This window comes from Pseudonaja textilis, chromosome 1, assembly GCF_049901715.1.
Source record: "Pseudonaja textilis isolate UNSWEBS1 chromosome 1, rPseTex1.2, whole genome shotgun sequence".
Lineage (NCBI taxonomy): Eukaryota > Metazoa > Chordata > Lepidosauria > Squamata > Elapidae > Pseudonaja > Pseudonaja textilis.
In genome coordinates, this window is record NC_141990.1 from 150330163 (window position 1) to 150353122 (window position 22960).

Genomic DNA, 22960 nt, shown 5'->3' on the forward strand with positions numbered 1-22960 from the left:
TGGCCTTCTAAAGAGCAGGCAGGGTTGATCTCTAGGACTGAGTGCACGTACCATCTAGTTAATCCTGGTTATGAAGATGCTGTATATTGTCAGCTGCTGATTCTGATTCTTAAAATAATAATTGGAGGTACCATTTTACTCAAGAGGAGGCTGAAAGAAAGAGTGTCTGAATAATGTAAGAAATGTAAGTAATGTAATTTAATGTAAGGAATATAATGTGAGAAATGTAAGTTGATGTAAGTAACTGCTTTGCTTTGCATCCTACTTGGATATGGTCTGTTCTGAGAAATTCTTCCTTTGTGTGGAAGGACAGGTTGTCCCCTTGAGTTAAAGGGTTTGCTTTAACTGGCACAGCTTTGTCATTATGTCATCCTTCTTTTGTCTGGATTCAGCAAACGATTGATGATGTCTCTGCTGCTGGAACAAACCTGCAGTGTGGATTGATTAATAATATCTCCTTGTGCAGAATTGTGCTGGGTGGAATATTGGAAAGTTCGGTTAAGAGTCTTGTTTAGCAAAAAGAAATCTTTGCAGGGCTCCTGGAACCATGCAGTTCTTCAAAGAGGATGAAATGTTGATTTCCAAACATTGTATTTGCCCCGCTCTCCCTGCCCTGGCACAGATACATTAATGTTCGGATGAAAAAGAAGCTCCATGACCTCCCTTTTATTTCTGCAAGGGAGATTGGGCTGCTTGCAAAAGAGAGAAGAGAAAATGTCACCTGCGGTTCCTTTGCTGATCTTGCTACTGTGCCTTGGATGTGCTTTCACAATTCTAAAGAGCAATTCTTTCTGTGCAATCCGGCTAGCAAAAAGCTGGGTGCGGGTGAGGAGCTCTAATACAAAGGAGTGCCTTGCCTGTGATCTCTAGCTCTTTGTTCCTTGGTTGCTGAAAATAGGGCAGCGGCTGAAAAATGGTTATGTTTGCAGATGTACTTTGATGCTCCAATCCTGCCCCCAATTTTTCTTACTTTTGAATTAGTCTTCTTTGCTTATGGCTTCCCGCACAGCATTAATACTATATTCCTTGGCAAGAATAAAAGTTCACCATAGTGCACCAGATTAGACATTTGGTAATACTGAAAATATTTTAAAATTAAATGTTTACTTAAAACTGATGAAAGAAGGAGGATCTCTATCTATCTGATCTCTACCTACCTACCTACCTACCTACCTACCTACCTACTGGTTATCTATCTATCTATCTATCTATCTATCTATCTATCTATCTATCTATCTATCTATCATCTCTCTCTTTCTCTCATCTCTCATCTACCTACCTACCTACCTACCTACCTACCTACTGGTATCTCTCTCTCTCTCTCTCTCTCTCTCTATCATCTTTCTTTCTTTCTTTCTTTCTTTCTTTCTTTCTTTCTTTCTTTCTTTCTTTCTTTCTTTCTTTCTTTCTTCTACCTACCTACCAGTATCTACCTACCTACCTACCTAGCGCTATCTATCTATCTACCTACCTACCTACCTAGCACTATCTATCTATCTATCTATCTATCTATCTATCTATCTATCTATCTATCTATCTATCTATCTATCATCTATCAACCAGTTTCTATTTATCTATCTATCATCTATTAATCTATCCATCTCTCAATCTCTCAGTTTAGCAATCTAGCTAGCCATCCATCCAGCAATCTATTCATTCTGAATACCTTTATGCCATCTTTTCTTGTCTATTTTCTTTCAATTCATGCAGTTAGAGTTACGTATGGAAATCCCTCAAGCAAAAGCATAGGGGAAATACACTGTGGTCTGTCTCTCGGCCAGACTGAGTTGTGCTTGTGAGCACATTTTCCTGTCTTGAGCAGGACAGAAAAGTGTTGATCCATCCATATTTTCCTGAGAAGAAAAACCTCTTTAATCAATGAAAGCTCTACTGCCCATCAGTTACTTCTATTCAACTCTGTGCTTCAATAGATATCTTTTAGTTCCAGAAAGTCTCTTGAATCTCAGGAGCTGAGGGATAGGGGGATGGTTCAGGGGAGGGAGGATGAGGTGAAGGACGAGAAAAGTGAATTGTCTTTATTGCTTTTGATCTGCTGCATCTAAGAATCTCCCTTTGTGTTATTGAACACACTGAGGTAAAACCACTACCAAGTTTCCACAAGGAAGGGGCAAAGAAGATCAGGGGTTTTCAGAGTTATTGCAGTTCAGATCTGGTAACTCTGTTTACATTGTCTGCCACCTAGCCATGCCCTGCATTATATTCTATAAGAAATATTTCAACTTAAAATTTTAATTTGCAATGAAAAATTCTATGCATCCCTCTGGATTTCCCTTTTTTAAACAAATGGTTTTAACCCATCACATAATGAATGAATTGAACCATCATTTAATGGTCTAGGATGCTATTGAAATAGTAATTTTGGTGGCAGCTGGATATGGTGTATAGTACAGTGGATGCAATCTACATCTAGTGGCTGTCACTGGTTTCATCAGAATTATGAAAGTTCTAGAAGATTGGGGGCATTTGGTTAAAAAAACACACACAGCATGCTTTCTTCTTGCATATCCTGGTCTATATTTGCTACTTTCCCTCTATCTTTAGAATCTTCTTTGATTCTGTAGTATTTTGGAAAGAAAGGTCTTACTTTCAGACTACATGCCAGATTGAAGTCTGTCCGGAGCACTGTATTTTCTTTATTTTTTTCTAAACTGCCTATTTTTTATGACATTGTTTGATTTTTCCCTAGGAAAAGGAAGGGATGAATCCTCTGGTCACAATACCCCCAAAGCAGATGGTCTGGAGGTAGCATTACTGAAATTATTTCAGTTTTTGGTACATTGACTTCATTGCCAGAAAAGCAGGGGTGGGATTCCACCGGTATAACAACCGGTTTGGTGATTGCGCGCCTCGCATTTCAAAAATGTTTTATACTTACCTTCTTCTGCAGTCCCTGTGACTAAAACAGTGGAAGCTCAGCAAACCGCTCTGCCACATGAATCAACTGTGCTCTTAAAAAAAAGAAAATAAAGCCCAGGAAAGAGCAGGGGTGTGCGGGCCGGCCCCACATGCTGGTTGCAGCGAACCAGTTTGCTGCCAGTTGATCTTCAGAGCAAGGGGTTCGCCTGAACCAGTCCAAACCAGTAGAATCCCACCCCTGCAGAAAAGCGATACTAGGTGTGATTTCAAACACTAGGAATTGGGGGTGAATGATAGGCAGCCCCTGAAAAAGAGGGGGGTGGCAGAAATTATCCAAAGTGGGTGACTGAGTTCTGCCCAGAGGGCTTCTGTGAGAAATTGTGGAACCTTGACACTTTCATTCTGTGGGTCTCAGTCTTATTCCATATCCATTTAAAAATCCCTTCTGTTCCAAAGGCTACTGTGTTTCTCACAAAATAAGGCTGGGACTTATTTTTTTGACCCCCGAAAAAATGGCTAGGCCATCTTAATTTCCTCCCCCACCTAGAGTGCCCCATGTGCACTCCCCTCATCACGAGGCCGTTTCTATCGGCCGATGAAAGCTCCCCGAAGGCAGAGTACCAGCCGCTTCAGGGCGAGGCATGGCTGCCTGACAGGAGCGCCCACACACACTCCCCTCACCATGAGGCAGTGTCTTTCAGGTGATGGAAGCTCCCTAAGGGCAGTCACCAGCCACTTCGATCAGCCAATAGAAGCGGCTGGTGACTCTGTTTTCAGGGAGCTTCTATAGGCTGATGTTCTATCGGTAGTAAATCGGGGTATTCTAGCCTAGGCTACCTGCAGGGCACTCCTAAAGGCAAGTTTTCTCCCCACCCACCCCGGCCTTCCCCCCATTTCTCTTCACCTCGTGTAGTTCTAACAAACGATGTGAGAAATGGCGGGGAAACGCATGGTTTAAATAGGCCTAAATTTTGGGGGCGGGACTTAATTTCACCTCATGCCTAGAAATCATGCTGGGCCTTCCTATTGGTGGAGGCCGTATTGTTGGAGAAACATGGTGTTGTAGAGCGATGGTAAGGAAGAGGCAGAAGCCAGAGCGTACAACGAACAAGGCTTTATTGCAGAGAATAAAGGGTTGTCGCGTCTGCTTGCTAACTTGCAGACTAGCTGGCGACAACAGGGCTGGCTCTGCTCGACAGCCGGCTTTTATAGCCGACTGTCAAACGGAGCCAGCCAATGGGAGCGGCTGGTGCTCCTGCTCAAACAGCGGACCTGGTTGGGAACTCCAACCAGTTCCACAGACATAACACTCCTTTCCCCCAGCTGGGAACATGCATAGTCCTGTAGGTAAGTAGGTTGTCTGCGCTGGCGACCAGAACGTCGCAGCTCGGGTAAACTGCTGGCTGGTGTCAAGTCCAGGCCCTCGGGACATGCCTCGATGGTCGTTGGGGCATGGGCTTGACCTGGCGTAGTGTTCTGAGAGTTCGGTGATTCCCCCTGTTCGGGCTGACCTGGGCGAGTCGCTAGGTCCGGTTGGCAAACTGGCTCGTTCGGCTGTTGGTTCGGTGATTCTAGCCGGAAACTCGGGTCCTCCAGCAAACTCTCCTGATCGACGGGGAAGACCGGGTCCCGCAGGGAGCTTCCGTCTGGCACCGGCAGGGAGACTTTGGCGCTGGCAGATTGGGTTGGGTCGGTATCGGCCACACTTCTCCGTCGCCTTCTGAGTTGGTCCACGTGTCTCCACCACAAACGTCCATCTTCCAGGAGGACCCTGTAGGATCTTGGATCTGTGACTGACACGACTTGACCTGGTACCCACAAAGGATCCCCGCATAGTTCCTGGCGTATACCAGGTTGTGCAAGGCAAAGTCTCTGACCAGACTGTCAGACCCTAAAGGGGCGTCTGGGCAGTAGTGGGGGTGTAACCTGTCCAGGGTGGTCCTAAGGCGTCTCCCCATCAAGAGTTCGGCAGGGGATTTGTTAGTAGTGGTGCAAGGCGTCGTATGTTGGCTGAGAAGGTAACGAGACAGTTTAGAGTGCCAGTTTTCCTGGCCAAACCTGGCGAGTGCCTCCTTGGCTGACCTGACTGCTCTCTCAGCCATCCCGTTGCTAGCGGGGTGAAAAGGAGCTGTAAGGATGTGTCTGATGCCCAAGTTAGCAACGTACATACTGAACTCACATGATGTGAACTGCAGGCCATTGTCAGACACCAGCGTGTCGGGGAGTCCATGGGTGGCAAATAAATGGGTCAGGGCTTTAACTATTGCTTGGGTGGTGGTCGTGGGAAGCAGGGCCAAGTCTATCCACTTGGAGTAGGTCCACGACCACCAAGAAGGTCCTGCCATGCACCGGTCCAGCCAGGTCGATGTGCAGGCGAGACCAAGGGGCACTAGCACTTTCCCACCTGGTGGGCGTGGCAGCTGGTGGGGCAGCCCTGGTTTCTTGGCAAGGTTGGCATGAGCTTACCCAGCTGGCGATTTGGGCATCCATGCTGGGCCACCAAACGTAGCTGCGGGCCAAAGCCTTTATCCTTACGATGCCCGGGTGGCCCTCGTGAAGCACCTTCAGGATGGGTACTCGAAGGGTGGCTGGAATGACTACTCTTGTACCCCACAATAGACATCCCTGTAGCTTCGACAGTTCCTGCTGACGGGTTTTAAAAGGAGCAAAGTCAACTGTACATTGAGTTTCCAGCCACTCCCTTCCCACCCAGTCCAGAACCTGGGCAATTATCCTGTCTTTTTTTGAGTGCGCAGCAATGTCCTCGGCTGTCACTGGCAGTTTAAGTTCGTTGACCTCAAAAATGGCGTGAATCGGTGCTGGGTCTTCGACTGGGACCGGTAGGGGGCAGCGACTAAGGGCATCGGCGTGACTCAAGTTCTTGCCAGGTCGATGCACCAACTTGAATGAGTAAGCGGCCAGAAACAAAGTCCATCTGGTCATTCTGGGTGAAAGTACCTGTGGGGTTTGCTTATCTCCAGATAAGAGTCCAGGAGAGGTTTATGGTCAGTTACAAGTTCGAATGGTGCCCAAACAAAAATTCATGGAACTTTTTAACTGCAGCAACCGCAGCCAGGGCCTCTTTATCTATTTGACTGTAGTTTCTTTCTGCCGTAGAGAAGGTCCTAGAGAAGAAGGCAATTGGTGCCTCGGAGCCGTTGGGAAGTCTGTGGCTTAGGACAGCCCCAATCCCAAAAGGGGATGCGTCAGCAGCTAGGACCAGGGGAAGTCGTTGATCAAACTGAATTAAGACTGCCTCCGATGTGAGTAAGGATTTGACTGACTTGAAAGCATGGGCTTCTTTGGGTCCCCAATGCCAGGGTGAGTCTTTATCTAACAGTCTATGTAAGGGTTCAGTGACAGATGCTTTGTGCGGGAGAAATGAGGCGTAAAAGTTTAGTAGCCCCAGAAAAGCTTGGAGCTCCGTCTTGTTAGTTGGTGTGGGTGCCTCATGGATGGCCTTTACCTTGGACTCAATTGGGTGGATGCCAGAGACGTCTATCCTATAACCCAGAAAGTCCACTTGCCTAGTGGCGATGGCGCACTTCTCCCTTTTAAGTTTGAGGCCATGCTGCCTAAACTTCTCTAGAACCGCTCTGACCCTCTGTATGAGCTGAGGTCTGTCAATTGCTGAGACTAAGATGTCATCGAAATAAGGGACAACCCCTGGGAGACCTTGGAGAATCCTTTCCATGAGTGATTGGAATATACCCAGGGCTACACTTACACCGAATTGGAGGCGTTTACACTTGAATGCCCCTCTATGTGTGACTATGGTTTGTAATTCAGCTGTCTGATCATCAACAGGGAACTGTTGGTATGCCTGAGACATATCTAACTTGGCGAAAATGGTGCCGGGTTCGAAGGTGTGTAACAGGTGCTGAATAACAGGGACAGGGTATGCGCTGACCTGCAGGTAACGTTTGAGGGTGGTTTTATAGTCTGCGCAGATTCTTAAACTGCCATCCTTCTTGAGTGGGGTGACTATGGGGGTCTCCCATTTGGCAAAATCAGTAGGTTCTAACACCCCTTGCTTAAGTAGCTTATCTAATTCTGCGTCCAATTTGGGACGGATGGCGAAAGGCACCCTGCGTGGCTTTAGGCGAAGAGGGATTGCCTGGGGGTCTACAGAGAACGAGATGGGGGTGCCAGAATAGCAACCCAGCTCACTGCTAAACACATCAGAATAATCAGAAAATAATGCATCTACGTCAGAAGTTGAGACAGCATGGATCCCAGTTACACTAAGGCCGAGGGAGGGAACCAATCTAGCCCCAACAGGCTGGGAGGGCACCATTAACAACCACTAAAGGCAAATGGCCTTTAAAGGCTTGGAATTGAACGAAAAACTTGCCTTTCCCGAGGACAGGGATGTTCTTGCCCTGGTAGTCCCGCAGTGTCAGGTGGCATCTTTGTAGCTGCTTCTTTGACAGTCTGGGCTGGATCTTCTTCAGGGTTTCCCAGGAGATGATTGAGAGCACAGATCCCATGTCTACCTCCATCCTGCAGGGTTTACCTTCTAGGAAAACAGAAATTCTGATTTTATCAGAGGTTTGGGAAGTATGGTTAGCGTGGTAGCAGGTATAGCAGTCCTCCACTTGCCTTTGGGAATTAGAAGGTGGTGGAGGTCTTTGAGGCAAAGTGCGCCCTGCTTGGCAGACTCTAGCGAGGTGACCCTTCTTTTGGCAATTCAGGCAGATGGTGTTTCTAAACCTGCAGGACGCCCTAGAGTGGGAGCCTCCGCAGGTTAGGCAAATGGGAGGTTGTTTGGGGGTGAAGTTGTTTCTCTGTCCCGCTCCTACCTGTGAAGGCTTCTGATGCTTAAGGCGGTTAATGTCTGATGAGTCTGTGGGGTCTTCTTCACTGAGCACTTCTTCTGAATGGATGGTGGAACTGCTGGGCTTTAATGGAGTGCCTTGAATCTCGGCTGCTGATTGGGCAGAGAGCTCAGCAGCTAGGGCTTCCTCCATGGCTAGGGATAGATTCAAGTCCTTTTTTGCCAGCAAACGTCTTTGGAGTCTCAGGTCTCTAACCCCACAGACAATCTGGTCCAACAACATGTCTTCTAAATAGTCTTTGAACCCGCACTGCAAGGCAGCTGCTCTCAGGGCTGCCATATACTCGTTGATTGACTCCCCCTCTGCCTGTTTTCTGATTCTGAAGGCGTACCTCCTGGCTATCTGGGATGGTTTTGGCGAGTAGTGGTTGGAGAGGATTTCTTGTAGTTCATCCCATGGGACGCTTCTGATAGCGCGTGGGGCGACTAACGCTGTAGCGGTGTCAAAAACTGCAGCCCCACAATAGCTGAGGAAATAGGACTTCTTCCTATGTTCAGCAGCGTCAGCTAACCCGATGGCATCGAGGAAATGGCTGAAACGATTTTTGTAGGAGTCCCACGTTTCCTCGTTTGGCTTGAATGGAGGGAATGCTGGATTAGCATTCATTGTGAAAATGCAGGGTTCGTCTTCTTCAGTCGTCTTTTGAACTCGCGCTCTTAAAAGAGCGCAGGCTGTGACTGTCTCTCTAGGCTACGGAGCTCTTTTTGAATTTCGCGCTCTTTGTGAGCGCCGGCGGCTGCGGCTACAGCACCCGTGGCTCGCTTCAGTGAGTACAACTCAAGCAATGGCGGTTTTTTGAATTTCGCGCTCTTTGTGAGCGTTGGCGGCTGCGGCTTCAGCGCTCATGGCTTCGCTCTCAGTGACTACAGCTCTTTGAAGCAAACGCGTCTGGCTAGCCTTCGATCGTATCCCACCTTCGTCGCCAGTGGTGTAGAGCGATGGTAAGGAAGAGGCAGAAGCCAGAGCATACAATGAACAAGGCTTTATTGCAGAGAATAAAGGGTTGTCGCGTCTGCTTGCTAACTTGCAGACTAGCTGGCGACAACAGGGCTGGCTCTGCTCGACAGCCGGCTTTTATAGCCGACTGTCAAACGGAGCCAGCCAATGGGAGCGGCTGGTGCTCCTGCTCAAACAGCGGACCTGGTTGGGAACTCCAACCAGTTCCACAGACATAACACATGGCATTAATCAAAATAGTTCCATTTTTTAGTACTTTGTAGAGGCCAAATGATAATTAAAAAGATAGTAGCTACTCTGGTTTCAGCAATGCTGAAAGCTAATTCATTCTTGGAAATGGATTGTTTTTAATACTGTTGGTGTTTCATATAACTTCTGGGTTTTTTTGTGAGGGAGGTGGGGTTGGCATAATTTGACTATTAGGAGGATCAAATGTGCACAGTTAATTATTTCTACAAGAGATGTTCCAAAACAACATGTCATTCAGAAAAACAAAGAAGACCATTTCCAAAAGACAAGAAATGAACCAGCTGTGTAAATATAGGTGTTTGCATGAAAATATTGCTGGATTGCTATGTAAATTTTTGCACTGGGTAGTGCTGGTTTAGCATCTAAACTTCATCATTTTTCATGATAAATATCGATGACTTTCCATGTTCAGCTGAATATTTCTGCTAAGCTAATCAAGGGTGACAAAATAGTTTCATTTAAATTATTGAATACATTTCTGCAGAGTGCTTTATTGACTGGGCTATGGCCCTGGAAATAAGATTTACACGTTGTTTATGGGTGAGATTGTTTGCTGTTGCTATGGTATAAGCAAATATTTTCCTGACAAGTCTTCATGCTATTCTACCAACTTTCCTTTCCTTTCCTTTCCTTTCCTTTCCTTTCCTTTCCTTTCCTTTCCTTTCCTTTCCTTTCCTTTTTCCTTTTTCCTTTTTCCTTTTTCCTTTCCTTTCCTTTCCTACCAAAAAAGAATTTTCCCCATCTTCTAAAAACATGACTATATGATTCTTTAAAAATAATCCTTTTAGTTCTTACAGAAATTGTATGCAGATATTGATAGTTCTACACTTGTTCTCATTGTGTGAGCACTCTTCCTCTCTAGCCATTCAGACTTAAAGTCTCTTCAGTCATACTCTCAGACTGAGTTTAGAAGAAAAAAAATACTCAGCAGGCATGTCTTCTCACATAGAAGATGTTTCCATTCAAGTGAGGCAAAATCATTTCCCCCTCTTCCTACATATAAACCTCTTTTGAAATGTATGTGCTTCCTATTGAGTTGAACAGAGGATATCTTGTCAGAATTAGAGCAAGTTTAGGGAAAGATCAAGCAGTGAAATATGTGCTGTTTCTTTCCGTTGTCAATAAAACAAGCTATCCATCTTTCTCTAGCAAGCCTATACTGCAAGGCTTGCAAGAGACATGAACCTCTTTTCAAGGAAATGAAGTCTGAATAAGAAAAGAAATAGTGCTTTCTCCAGTTGATTCTATCCTTTTTGCATCTCTGTGCAAGTCAGGCTTAGATTCTAATCTTTTTCCAATCCTTTAAGCATGTCCAAGATAGTACAGCCTTGGATTTATGATCTTTTCTCTATTTCAGGATTCAGGCAGAGATTTGGGGCTCAGTATGGTCTTATTGTGAATCCAATGTCAGGTCAACCAGCATTTAATTTTTAACTTAAGGCAGCTGCAGGATTGAGGCATTGGCTAAGGTGGAGCAAAGGAGAGCTTTGACCTGTGTATCTTGTCTCTGTTTTATTTCTCCCCAGCCATGTTGCAGGTAAATCTGGGAAAGAAGGAATAAATAAAATTGTCATAGCCAGATGCCTTTTCCTTCTTCACATCAAGAGTAGTAGTTGTTGTTGTTGATAGCTGAGGGATTTTTAAAAATAGCATTGAGTACATTCAGGGAAAGATCATCAGGCTGGCTGCAAAAGGGGAAGTTTAACAGAAATCAGAAAGAACTAAACTTCCTCTGCCATAGGAAGAAAATAGTAAATTTAATTAACAATGTAGTGTCGCTCATTTTAAAATTGTGCTTAAGGTTGATCCAACTTCCAAATCACCATTTCAAAGTAGTAAAACTCTGGATTCATGCAGCATAACCATCTGCAACTGACCTGAAGCATAGATACACAACATTTTTTCAAGTTGAAAACCACACCTGGCTTTTGAATTTTATAGACAGAGCAAGGGTGTGCATTACAAAGAATGCATTTACAAATTAAATGCATTGCTAATTAAATTTAAATTAATGACAGCAATGAATATCAACATTCCCCAGGGATGTAATAATTTCTGCTTCTGTCATCTTAATAATTTTGGGGAGGAGTTATATAAACTCCATCATGAGCTCTTGATATAATGGAAGTAAAGTTTTAAAAATTATCTCTTATTTGGAGGAAAAAGAAATAATCTTAAACCAAGAAGCCAGGACTTTTTTCATAATGTTAAAAAAAGAGTTCAGCATTTTATATGATGGTTGTATTGAGGTTGACGTTTTAATACATCAGCTGCAGATTATATGGGGTTTTTTTTTCATGGTTTCATACACTTTTTATGTTTTACTGTTGGATTAGGCTCTGGGTTAGGCTTGTATTGCTTTTAATTGCTGTAAGCTGCCCTGAAACATGTACTGGAGATGGGTGCCTATAAAAATGGAATTAATTTTATTAAAAAGAATAAGCTTCCATGAACTCCAGTCACTTATATCTGCATGACCACCTTGTGTTCTCACATCACATCCTAATCTAATCCTTCATTTGTTTAGTCACTCCATGCATCAGGTGAAGGTGCTTCCAGAATCTTTCTCACATTTCTTTTATGAATAATAGTCTGTCATTCAGGAATATTTAGCAAAAAGATACTATGCCCTTCTACTACAGAGTCTTAGCAAATACAAACAAGTTAATTTGTCTTAAACCCTTTAAACAAGCAACTGGCTTTACCTGCTTCTAATATAATTGAGAAGTCATTACCAAATATTGTTATTTAGATGCATACATATATACAGATACAGATAATCAGAGTTGGAAGGGACCTTGTAGGTCATCTAATCCAACCCCTCACCACCCAAGCGGGAGACCCTACACCATTTCTGACAAATGGCAGTCCAATCTCTTCTTGAAAATCTCAACTGATGGCGCTCCCACAACTTCCGAGGGCAAGCTGTTCCATTGGTTGATTGTTCTCACTGTCAGAAAGTTTCTCCTTATTTCCAGGTTAAATCTCTCCTTGTTCAGTTTCCATCCATCATTCCTTGTCTGGCCTACAGGCACTTTAGAAAATAGCTTGACCCCTTCCTCCCTGTGGCAACCCCTCAGATATTGGAAGACTGCTATCATGTCTCCCCTGGTCCTTCTCCTTACTAGACTAGCCAAGCCCAGTTCCTGCATCCGTTCGTTGTATGTTTTAGCCTCCAGTTCCCTAATCATCCTGGTTGCTCTTCTCTGTACTTTTTCTAGAGTCTCAACATCTTTTTTATAATGTGGTGACCAAAACTGGATGCAGTACTCTAGGTGTAGTCTTACTAAGGGCTTTATAGAGTGGTATTAGTACTTCCCTTGATCTTGACTGTATCCCTTTGTTAACAGTGTTATACAGTGCATTCAGAAAATATTCAGACCCTCTTCACTTTTGTCAATTTTGTTATGCTGCAGCCTGATTCTACAGTTGTTGAAATTCATTTTTCCCCCTCATTAATCTACACTCAGTGCCCCATAATGACAAAGAGAAAACAGAATTTTAGAAATGTCTGTAAATGTATTACAAAGTAAAATCCTGCAATCCAATAAAACCAAATCTATAGAAATCCATAGAAATAAAGAAGAGTTTATTGGGAACAAGTTATATAAAGGGAAAGCAACCATCAAACACAGAGAATTCTTAACAAAATCAATACAATCTACTTAGCCAAACTGCTTAGCTTGTCAAATAAACTCTTCAGTTTTGTTGCATATTCACTTCAGACAGAACAGTTGACACTTTCTACCTGGATGTTCATAATAGGCCCTTCTTGTTTTTATTTCTTTTTTCTCCTAGGTTGTTGTCTCCAGTTTTATAGAACATGGGGGATTATTGAATTCCAGGATTTTTTTTAAAAAAAGATTGGTTCTTGTCTTACCATCTGTTTTGCTCTAAGTTGACTTCACAGATCAAAGATCACCTGAGAGCTAAACTTTCCTGCTTATGACACTCGATGGAATCGGAAAGGCACAGTTTATCTTTTACAACTTCTCTACTGCAGGAATGGAATTAGGAAGACTTTTGGAGAAACAAAAGCTGAGGTCCATCTATTCAAGAATCTTGGCCTGGGGTCAGTTTATCAAGGACTTTTCAGGGTACTAAAAAAAATTGCCACTTGCCTCTCTCCTGCCCCCAGTCTAGTTTTAGTGAAGTTCGTTTAATACATAGGTGTTAAACTTGCAATGTCATGTTTCCATCATGCAATGTTTTGTGATGCTTTTCCCCTTTGAGGAGCTGGGGTGGGCGTGGCCTGTGCATGACGCATCTGGCCCATAGGCCACCAGTTTGACACCCCTGGTTTAATAGCATACCTGGATTACACTGGATAACCAGACACTTGGTTATCTAATGCTGTAGATAATGCATAATGTCAAAGGGTGATGAATGAAAGGGTGATGAATGTCAATAAAGACACTATTGTTTAAGAGCAATTCATCACAAAAGGAACATTTAAGCAAGATGTAGTATCTGAAGAAATCATACCTTATGCCATAAGACTTTTTCTTTTGAGATTGTACAGATCAAAACAGTAATAAAAGAAGATTAGAAGTCCTCACAAAAAGATAACAGGCTCAAACAGCATTGCCATATTCCACTTGTTCAGAATATTGCAGCAAATGACTTTATTAAAGTTGCAAACGCATCCTGGGTTTGGCAAAGCTGGATGGCCTCCAGTGAGCCCTTGAACCAGACACTTACGATTAAATGAACATATCATTTTTGAAAGTTCGTATAAAGTAGCATGAAAAATAACTACATTCTGGCTATACTTTATGAATGGAAGTTGTTCTCACTCTTTTATCGAACACTGCTGCAGATCAAGGTTTCAGAGTAACACACTACAATAAGGTCGGGTTTGTGGGTATCATGAAGAAACGATGGAGCGTTTCCTTAGAAACCAGAAAAGAGTAGGAACTATTGGAACTGTCTTCCTTTTTCTTTCAGCTATTTTATAGTGTCTGGGCAACACAAAAATCCCTTCGGTAATATTGATATAAAATGTAAGATCTTTCCAAGTCTCTTTCTTGTCTTTGCATTCCAGAAGGGGTCAGTAGGGGATAACTTGCTTCTGTCTATCTCTAAAAACTTGGGTGTATCGGTAGCTGTGAATAGCTTTTGGTAGCTGTGAATAGGTCTGGATATACTTGAGGGTTCAGTGTGTTTAGAATGGGTACAATGGAGAAAGAAGGTATTTATTACAGCTGCTGGATAGATCATTGGATAGATCAGTGGCCCATCAGTGTTGGATATCTTTGAGTCTTTATCTTGTGGCTTAAATATCTAAAAGGGCAAGAAGAGTCCATGGGTTGCATTCTATGGAATCCCAGAATCTGGAGTCTGGATTCTAAGAAGCTACAATAAACATGGATTGTGTCAGGTGGTCCTTCACACCTTTGGAGCAATTAATTAACAGGTATACAGAGAGACTTAGATTAGGAGAGGAAAGAAAGAAGAAGAAAAAGTGAGATTGGTAAAGGCATATACAGATAGTCCTTGATTTGCAACAGTTCATTTAGTGACCATTCGAATTTACAACAGCACTGAAAAAAGTGATTTACGACCATTTTTCACACTTATGATTATTGTAGCATTCCCAAGGTCACACGGTCAAAATTCAGATGCTTGCTTGGCAACTGACTCATATTTATGACCGTTGCAGTGTCCTGTGGTCATGTGATCCCCTTTTATGACCTTCTGACAAGTAAAAACAATGATGAAGCCAGATTCACTGAACAACAGGTTGCTAACATCAATAACTGTGGCAAGAAAAATGGTAAAATGGGGCATATTTCACTTAACAAATGTCTCACAGCAACAAAAATGTTGCTCAATTGTGGTCATAAATTAAGGACTACCTCTGTGTCATTTTGTTAAAATCATCCATAGTTCTCAGCTATTGAACCTATATCAATTGAAATATAAGTTTCTGAATTCAAATTGAATCCCTGTCCTATCTTTTCCTTGTTTTCAGAAAACAACCATCCATCATATGAATCATCTGTCATATGAAGAATGATTGCAGGAACTGGATATGTCTAGTCTTACAAAAAGAAGGACTAGGGGTGACATGATAGCAGTGTTCGGATATCTCAGGGGCTGCCACAAAGAAGAGGGAGTCAAGCTATTCTCCAAAGCACCTGAGGGAAGGACAAGAAGCAATGGGTGGAAACTAATCAAGGAGAGAAGCAACCTAGAACTAAGGAGAGATTTCCTGATAGTTAGAACATTAATCAGTGGAACAACTTGCCTCCAGAAGTTGTGAATGCTCCAACACTGGAAGGTTTTTAAAATATGTTGGATAACCATTTGCCTAAGTGGTATAGGGTTTCCTGCCTAGGCAGTGGGTTGGACTAGAAGACCTCAAGGTCCATTCCAACTCTGTTATTCAATTCAACTCAACTCTACTCTACTCTATTCTGTTTATAGATACTGGAAACCTCACACAGTCTAAGATCAATGGAGGCACTAGCAACATCCCCAGTAGTGCAAATAATGTGGTCATCTGTGCAACAGTGAATACATACTAGGAAAATCCTGTGTCATTTATCTGCTGAAGTGAAAGATTCTCAAATGCTCAAATGCGTTGCCTTGTTACATTTCTTTCTTTATGTAGTCTTCTCATAAGTTTCTAAACTGAGTTCTTTAGATTAAAAATGTTACTTTCATTTTTTGTCAGTTGCTATTTCAGTTGACCAACTAGCTTTGCATTTTGCATTTTTTTTATTCACTTCAAGATACTGTTGGTGCACCTTTGATGGGATGATTAGGAATTCATGTCTGAAAAAAAATATAATGCATTTGTTTAGTAGGTTTATACTGACCTCCAGTGGTTATATTGTACTCTAGCCTTTTTTTTTACAATTAAAGGCATGTTATATAATGCGTTGCAGTACTGTCAGCCTAACAGATTTTATGAAACATACGCTGAAGATGAGAACAACTCATTCAGATGTTATAGGAAATAATATTCATAAAAAGGTATAGGAATTTAAGTTCCAAAGTCAGTTTTGCAATAGCTCTCTGCAGAATGCTATCTTGGCAGCTGATATGCAAAGCATTTTAGTAAAAACCAGAGGATACGTTTTATTATGTATATTCCAAGAAGCCCATTGTTTAAGGAAGAGCATGATAAACTACAAGTAACTCTGCACAGCTCTAGAGTTTTAGTTTTGCTTGCAAAAATCATTTGCATGATTTTTAATAAGAAATTTGATTATAATGATAAACTTTAATATTAACTAAAGTTAGAGAAAGGAATGAGGATAGAAACAAGGAGTAAAAATGTAAAAAAAAGAGAGAAAAAAGTAAGAGTATAATAAAGAGAAAAGAGTATATAAAGAAGTGTCTACCAACATTCATCACAGGTATAAACAAATTTAGTGAGTCTTCGCCCTCTAAGGTTACAAACATTTATCTCTTCATCCCTTATTCTATCTCTTATCTATAAACAAATCCAGAAAAGTTATTTTTAATCCTGGTGTTAGCACAAAGTTCATAAGCAGTTGCCAAGTTAAGGAGATACCTTGTTTTAATCTTGATCAAATAAACCAACTTTATAGTTCATTTATTTTACTTCTAACAGCTTAATCTTTAGTTCATTGAATATTGTTTTAGGTTTCGATTTCTCTTCACTTCTTTTTTGCCTGATTGTACAGAGATCTTCAAGGCTTTAAAAAGCTTCTTTTGTAAATTAAATAGGATCTGTTGGATACTGTTGGGTTCAGTAGGAACTATCCAGGTCACTGTTTTGGTTTGTTATTTGTATTCTCATTTTAAATTTGAAAAGCAGTTTCTTTTGTAAATCCAATAAAACATCCTTTCTTAAGACATTTTTTTAGCCTGTCTACTTTCAATACTATATCTTGTCAAATAAAATTTGTTCTCATAATTCACCTGGCTTTTTAAAACACGTTGGTCTGAAGGACTCTTAATATCTTAGAAGTAGTTAATAAGCAATTTCCAAAAATGATTAGAAAATAAAGTTTTCAAACTTAATATCACTTAATAGTCTCCACAGCAATTGAAAGCAAAATGTCTAATCCCACAGTCTCCTGGTGCTCAAACCCACACAAAACATGTATGGAGTACCAGTGGATGCTGTCCCATTCTATCTTTACTTGGTGAGGTTCCAAGGAATTGGTTTACACTCTGGTTCCTTGGTTTTTACCTTGGTCATTAACTCCATCTTCACAGAGCCATCTTCAATGTATAAAGTTCTTGTAAACCATTCAAAGATGCTTAAGAAAGGTGAATATATTAATTTTTAACAAAAAATTGAAAGAACAAAATTTTCTCTATGAAGTATTACATGGTGTCTGATTATATATCCAACCAATACTTCTCCCACCTCTCTCCAAAGACTTGTCACTTACTGGCCTAACACTTCATGCTAAGCCTTATTTTGTTTTAATAATGGTTTGTTCACACCATAGGAACTTGATTTAGATATTCTGCTAAAAGTACAGGATTGTTACAAATCAATATTGAACTAAGACAACACAAAATAAAACACAACATGGGCCTGAGAAGGAGTGGGGATATGGGCAAAAATAAGAAATGTAAAGTTGCTAAATTGATATTGTAATCTTTCAGTGATCTACTGTCCATTCTAGCATTTGCTTATTCTCTATTTCATAATAAAATTATGAAAATCAATAAAATATTATACTAGTAAAGGTAAAGATTATACTAGTAAACCAAATTTGTGAAAGTAATCAAAGGGTATAATTAACAGGCACGGTTTTAAGTTTGGAAAAACAAAACTTTTTAGGCTTAAATTGAGAGCATCTGTTTTTACCTCTAGATGTCCTTCTAGGTTCAGTAAAGGAACTATACAGTTCAGTGTAATAGGTGAAGGTTTATACAAATCTCTAGATATCTTGATGCCTAATGCCTTGCCAAAGTTGAAATTTTATAGTGTGATTAAGAAGCAATAAAATCCCTCAAATCATGCAAGTGGTAGTCAATATATTTCACTTTAATTTGTGCTAAGTACAAACTTAGCTTTGTAAAATTTGCTAAATTTGTAGCTTCAATCAGTGGTATAGGATTTTTTTAAAGGTTTTTATTGAACAAAAGCAACTTTCTTAAATCTTTCTTTTTATCTAATCAAAGAGCACAGCATTCAGATTCACCCAGGCCATTAAAAAATATGTCAGGAAATTTTGTTTCCCAGCATGTATTATTTCCAACTTGTGTTGTTCCCACTTCCAATCTTAGAGAGAGCTTATGGCTACTACAACTAGAATCTACTGATATACTTTATCTTCCATGAAACCCTCATTTGAACAACTTTCTCTCATAACTTCATAATATCTAATGGTGGCAGTCTTGACAACAGCACATGGTTATTTCTTGTAAAAGATATAGACTTAAGTGTCAGACTAGAATAAGTTGTATTGCATTTGACTTTCAGAGCTTGAAAGAAGTTTTTACTCTATAAACTTCTTCACTGACAACTCTATGATCTCTATGTAACACTTGCTTTGAAAAAATAATACCATAGATACAGCCATATTAAGTTAATAACCTCCATTGCCTAGATTGTTTTAACAACCTCCTTCTCTAGCTCTTCTAATGATGTGCTGCCAGTCTGAATTCATGATTTATAAAATACAGGATGAGAACTCATCAACAAGTCACAGATTTTTCAAAACTTGCCAAACCTTCTTCTAGCATACAATCCCAAATTACAAGCTCCTTTAAAAGTGTCTCTAAATTTAGAGCATCTCTAAATTATTAACTATCCCATAATCACTTTAAACCTGGAGGTTTTTCCCTCTTTCTACTTTAACATTAACCCAAAGGTTTCAGCTTACTCTGTTTCCTTTCATAAACCAAATAAGTAGAATCAGAACAAATAAACAAAAGTTCTCTGTAGCTTTTTCCTCTGTTATTTATTTGCCTTCCAGGATTTTACCTGTGTTGTCACCATTTATATTGCTCAATATATTGAGAATTACATTTAATGATAGACTTAAGAAACTCTTCTTTTTTTAAAAAATGTGTGGTTTACATAACTACATTTCAGCATTTTGATTTGAGCATATTTTAAATCTTGAGAGACTTGAACATTGGGCCCTATGTAACAAAATGAAATTCGATGGTGAAAAAAGTAAGGTTCTACATTTAGGCAAGAAAAATCGAATGCACAGGTACAGTATATGTGGTACTTTGGTCAGTAGTAGTAAGTGTGAGAGGGATCTCGGACCTGATGGACAACTATTTAAATATGAGCCAGCACTTTGTGACAGCTGCCAAAAAAGCCATCACAGTACTAGGCTGCATAAATAGAGGGATAGAATCAAGATCACGTGAAGTATTAATCCTTGCTAAGGCCACACTTGGAATACTGCATTCAGTTTTGGTCGCCATGATGTAAAAAAGATGTTGAGACTCCAGAAAGAGTGCAGAGAAGAGCAACAAAGATGATTAGGGGACTGGAGGCTAAAACATATGAAGAACGGTTGCAGGAACTGGGTATGTCTAATCTAATGAGAAGGACTAAGGGTGACAGGATAGCAGTCTTCCAATATCTCAGGGGCTGCCACAAAGAGGGAATTAAGCTATTCCCCAAAGCACAAGAAGCAATGGGTGGAAACTAATCAAGGAGAGAAGCAACCCAGAACCCAGGAGAAATTTCCTGACAGTTAGAACAATTAATCAGTGGAACAACTTGCCTCCAGAAGTTGTGAATGCTCCAACACTGGAAGTTTTTAAAAATATGTTGGATAACCATTGGTCTGAAGTAGTGTAGGATTTCCTGCCTAGGCAGGAGGTTGGACTAGAAGACCTCCAAGGTCCTTTCTAACTCTGTTATTCTAATCTATTCTAAATACAGTTTCTTATAGAGCTTGTTTGGCAATCACAAGATGATCTACAATTTATGGAAAAACTTGTGAAATGATGTTAGTTATTTTCTTGACACATGGTCTTAACTCGGGGTAAACAACAATGACTTCATTACAACAAACTAATAGCTTAAACATTAACCAAGCCACAGTCACATACACACAATTAAAAGCTTGTTTAAGCAACAAGCTCTAAACACGCTAAGGATTGAGGATGAGGTAAAGTATTCTTGTCTTTTACACTTCATAGAATTCAGGAAAACAATATGTATTTGAGGTTATTAAATCAAGGACATTAAATCTGGCTGAATGGCCATATTTGGTCCACACTTCACCTTATAGATCAGATTATTTTAGGGCAAGGTTTTGCACAGGGAAATACAGCACCCAACATTCAAGGCATGGCTGAGAAGGAAAAGTCTGATGAAGACAGCTTACCAGGGCTTTAGTAGAAGGCCCTACAGAATATAGGAGAGACAGAAAGCTTAAGGGAATGGTAGAACTTTGGGAAAGGGGAAAGTGCATTTGTGAAAACACTGAAAGCCAGTTGAACTGGGTTAGGTCTATAAACCAATGATCCCATTGTTTATATCAATGTTTCTTAACCTTGGAAACTTTAAGGGGTGTGGACTTCATCTCCCATAATTCCCAGTCTGCATGCTAGACAGAAAGCTGAAGTCCATACTTTAAGGTTGTCAAACTTACATTAATTGATATTCAGATTAAGGGTCCTGCCACAGCCTTGAATTTATTTAACATCAACACTTAGGAACTGGACAAGAACATCTATCTAGTATAGTTTCTATAATATAAGATTTATATAAATTATATTCATTATTTCCAAGTGCACAATTATCATGGATATCAACATACTGAAAGCTGTGTCAGTTTTTGGCTGTGTTTTACATTATCAGACTGAATGTAAAAGGGTCTTTAGGAAGTCACCCACAACTGAAAATCTTTTCTATTGTCTGTTTCCCCCCTCAGCAACTTCTATGTGCATCTACAAACTCACTATCTCCCCGTTCTTGCTGCCAACTCAGCGCACAGTGAATATGGGCCTCAGTAATGGTGACCAAACATCATTCAGAGAAAGGAGATGGATTTTACACAAAGAAAACATATGAATGAAAAATGTCAACGAAGGAGAAACTATCATTGGGAAAACTGCAAACAGTGAGAAAATATCATTTAAAACTACATTGTTGAGGGAACAGCCATGAAAATATGGAAAACAGTCACAAAGGACTCAGTAAGGGAAGGAGCAATCCGTGGGAAATAGCAATGAGGGATAAAGTAGCAATCACTGGGGAAAGAGCATTCAGTAAGGCAATCACATTTAAGCAATATTGAGAGAATTGCCATGAATAGTTCCTACGGGGGTGGGCCAGCAGATATACTGAAGGTTTTATGGAAAAATACAATATATGCTTTGCAGAAATCTTCTTATTTGACAGAGAGAGAGAAAATGTTGGCTCAAGAGAGATTCCTCTCCAGGATAAACAAAGACTTGCAAGAGCTCAGACCTGGTGACTCAGTTTTATAGTTCGTGAGTGACTGCATTGTTGATGGACAAAGAAGCTTAAAATGGAAGTTCTCTTGCAGGTTGGCCTTTATATTGAACCCTTCCTTGCTCTCGTTCTTCACAATCAGGGAAACATTCCAGAAATACTTCCCAGCTCCATTTCTCTTAAAATATGTTTTCTACTTCCTCTTGCATTTAAGCTGATCATCATTGTTGAGATTTCTAATCTGGCCCCATTTATATAACAGGATAACTATAGATTTGCTCCATCTCCCCACAAGGGACATTTTATCCCTATAAACAGCACCGCCATCCTTTGCATATGGAATTGCAGTGATATCCCCACCTTGATCAGAAGGCTTCTCTACTTTATTTATTTATTTATTTATTTGTTTGTTTGTTTATTTATGTCAATTGCTTACAAATGAACAAATGGTCACATCAGCTTGGAGGAGAGGGGGAGAGAATAAAGGAAGGAAGATGCCTCATAAACAGGGGTGGACAAATCTTGGTGCCCCCCTCTGTATAAAGGACACACAAAGCCATATTCTCAACTTTGTGGTGCCCCCTTTGGACCTGGTGCCCTAAGCACTTGCTTAGTCTGCTTTATGGTTAATACACCACTTACTCATAAAGATTGCTGCATAGAATCCAACAATTCTTCCAGTATCAGCCAAAGTAGGAAGACTTTTCTTCCTATCTAACCTGGGGTTTCAGAGATGAGAATCTCTAGGACAAGCTACAATGATCTAATACATATCGATTTTACAGAAGATAATGTTGAAAAAGCACTACGCAATCTAAAACCATCTCTATCTATTGGACCGGACGGAATATGTGCCTACTTCTTTAAAAAGCTATCCAATGCCATAGCAGAACCTCTGAGCATAATCTTTGAAAAATCTTTCAGGACTAGCTACTTGCCAAAACTATGGTCACAAGCCATGGTCAGCCCCATCTTCAAAAAGGGAGACCCCAGCCTAGTTGAAAATTACAGACCAATCTCTTTATCCTGTGTCACCTGTAAAGTCATGGAATCAGTTATTAACCAACCCATTATCCTCCACTTAGAGACAAACAACCTACTCTCTAACAAACAATTTGGTTTCAGGAAAAAAACTATCATGTAATCTGCAACTCTTACACTGCAAAAACATATGGACTACACAACTCGATCAGTGCAAAGCAATAGACGCAATCTACATAGACTTCTGTAAAGCCATTGATTCAGTGGTACATGACAAACTACTACTAAAACTAAAATCTTATGGTATCTCTGGACAACTACATAACTAGATAGAAGCATTCCTGTCAAACTGAGAACAAATGGTCAAAATTGGGAGTGTCCTATCAAATTCTGTACTGTCGACAGTGGTGTCCCTCAAGGCAGCATTCTAGGACCAACTCTTTTCATACTCTACATAAATGACCTCTGTGATCATATCAAGAGCAACTGCATTCTCTTCGCTGATGATGTAAAGCTATTCAACACCACAGACAATACTACTACCCTCCAAAAAGACCTTGACTATGTATCAGAATGGTCAAACAAATGGCAACTTCAAATCTCAACAAATAAATGCTCTGTCCTACATATTGGCAAAATAAAGCAGAAAATAAAATACAGGCTGAATAGTCTAGACCATGTTGATGATCCAAAC

General features: G+C 40.7%; 1 long non-coding RNA gene across 1 annotated transcript in view; it reads right to left on the reverse strand.

Moving 5' to 3' along the window:
* Window positions 1-12986: 12986 nt before the first annotated feature.
* Window positions 12987-22960, reverse strand: part of LOC148127863 (uncharacterized) — a 40673-nt gene continuing 30699 nt past the window's right edge. Inside the window, exons 2-3 of the long non-coding RNA XR_015740654.1 lie at window positions 17013-17161; window positions 12987-14268 (exon numbers count right to left, since the gene is read on the reverse strand). This is a non-coding gene — a long non-coding RNA (uncharacterized LOC148127863). The remainder of the gene's footprint in view (window positions 14269-17012; window positions 17162-22960) is intronic.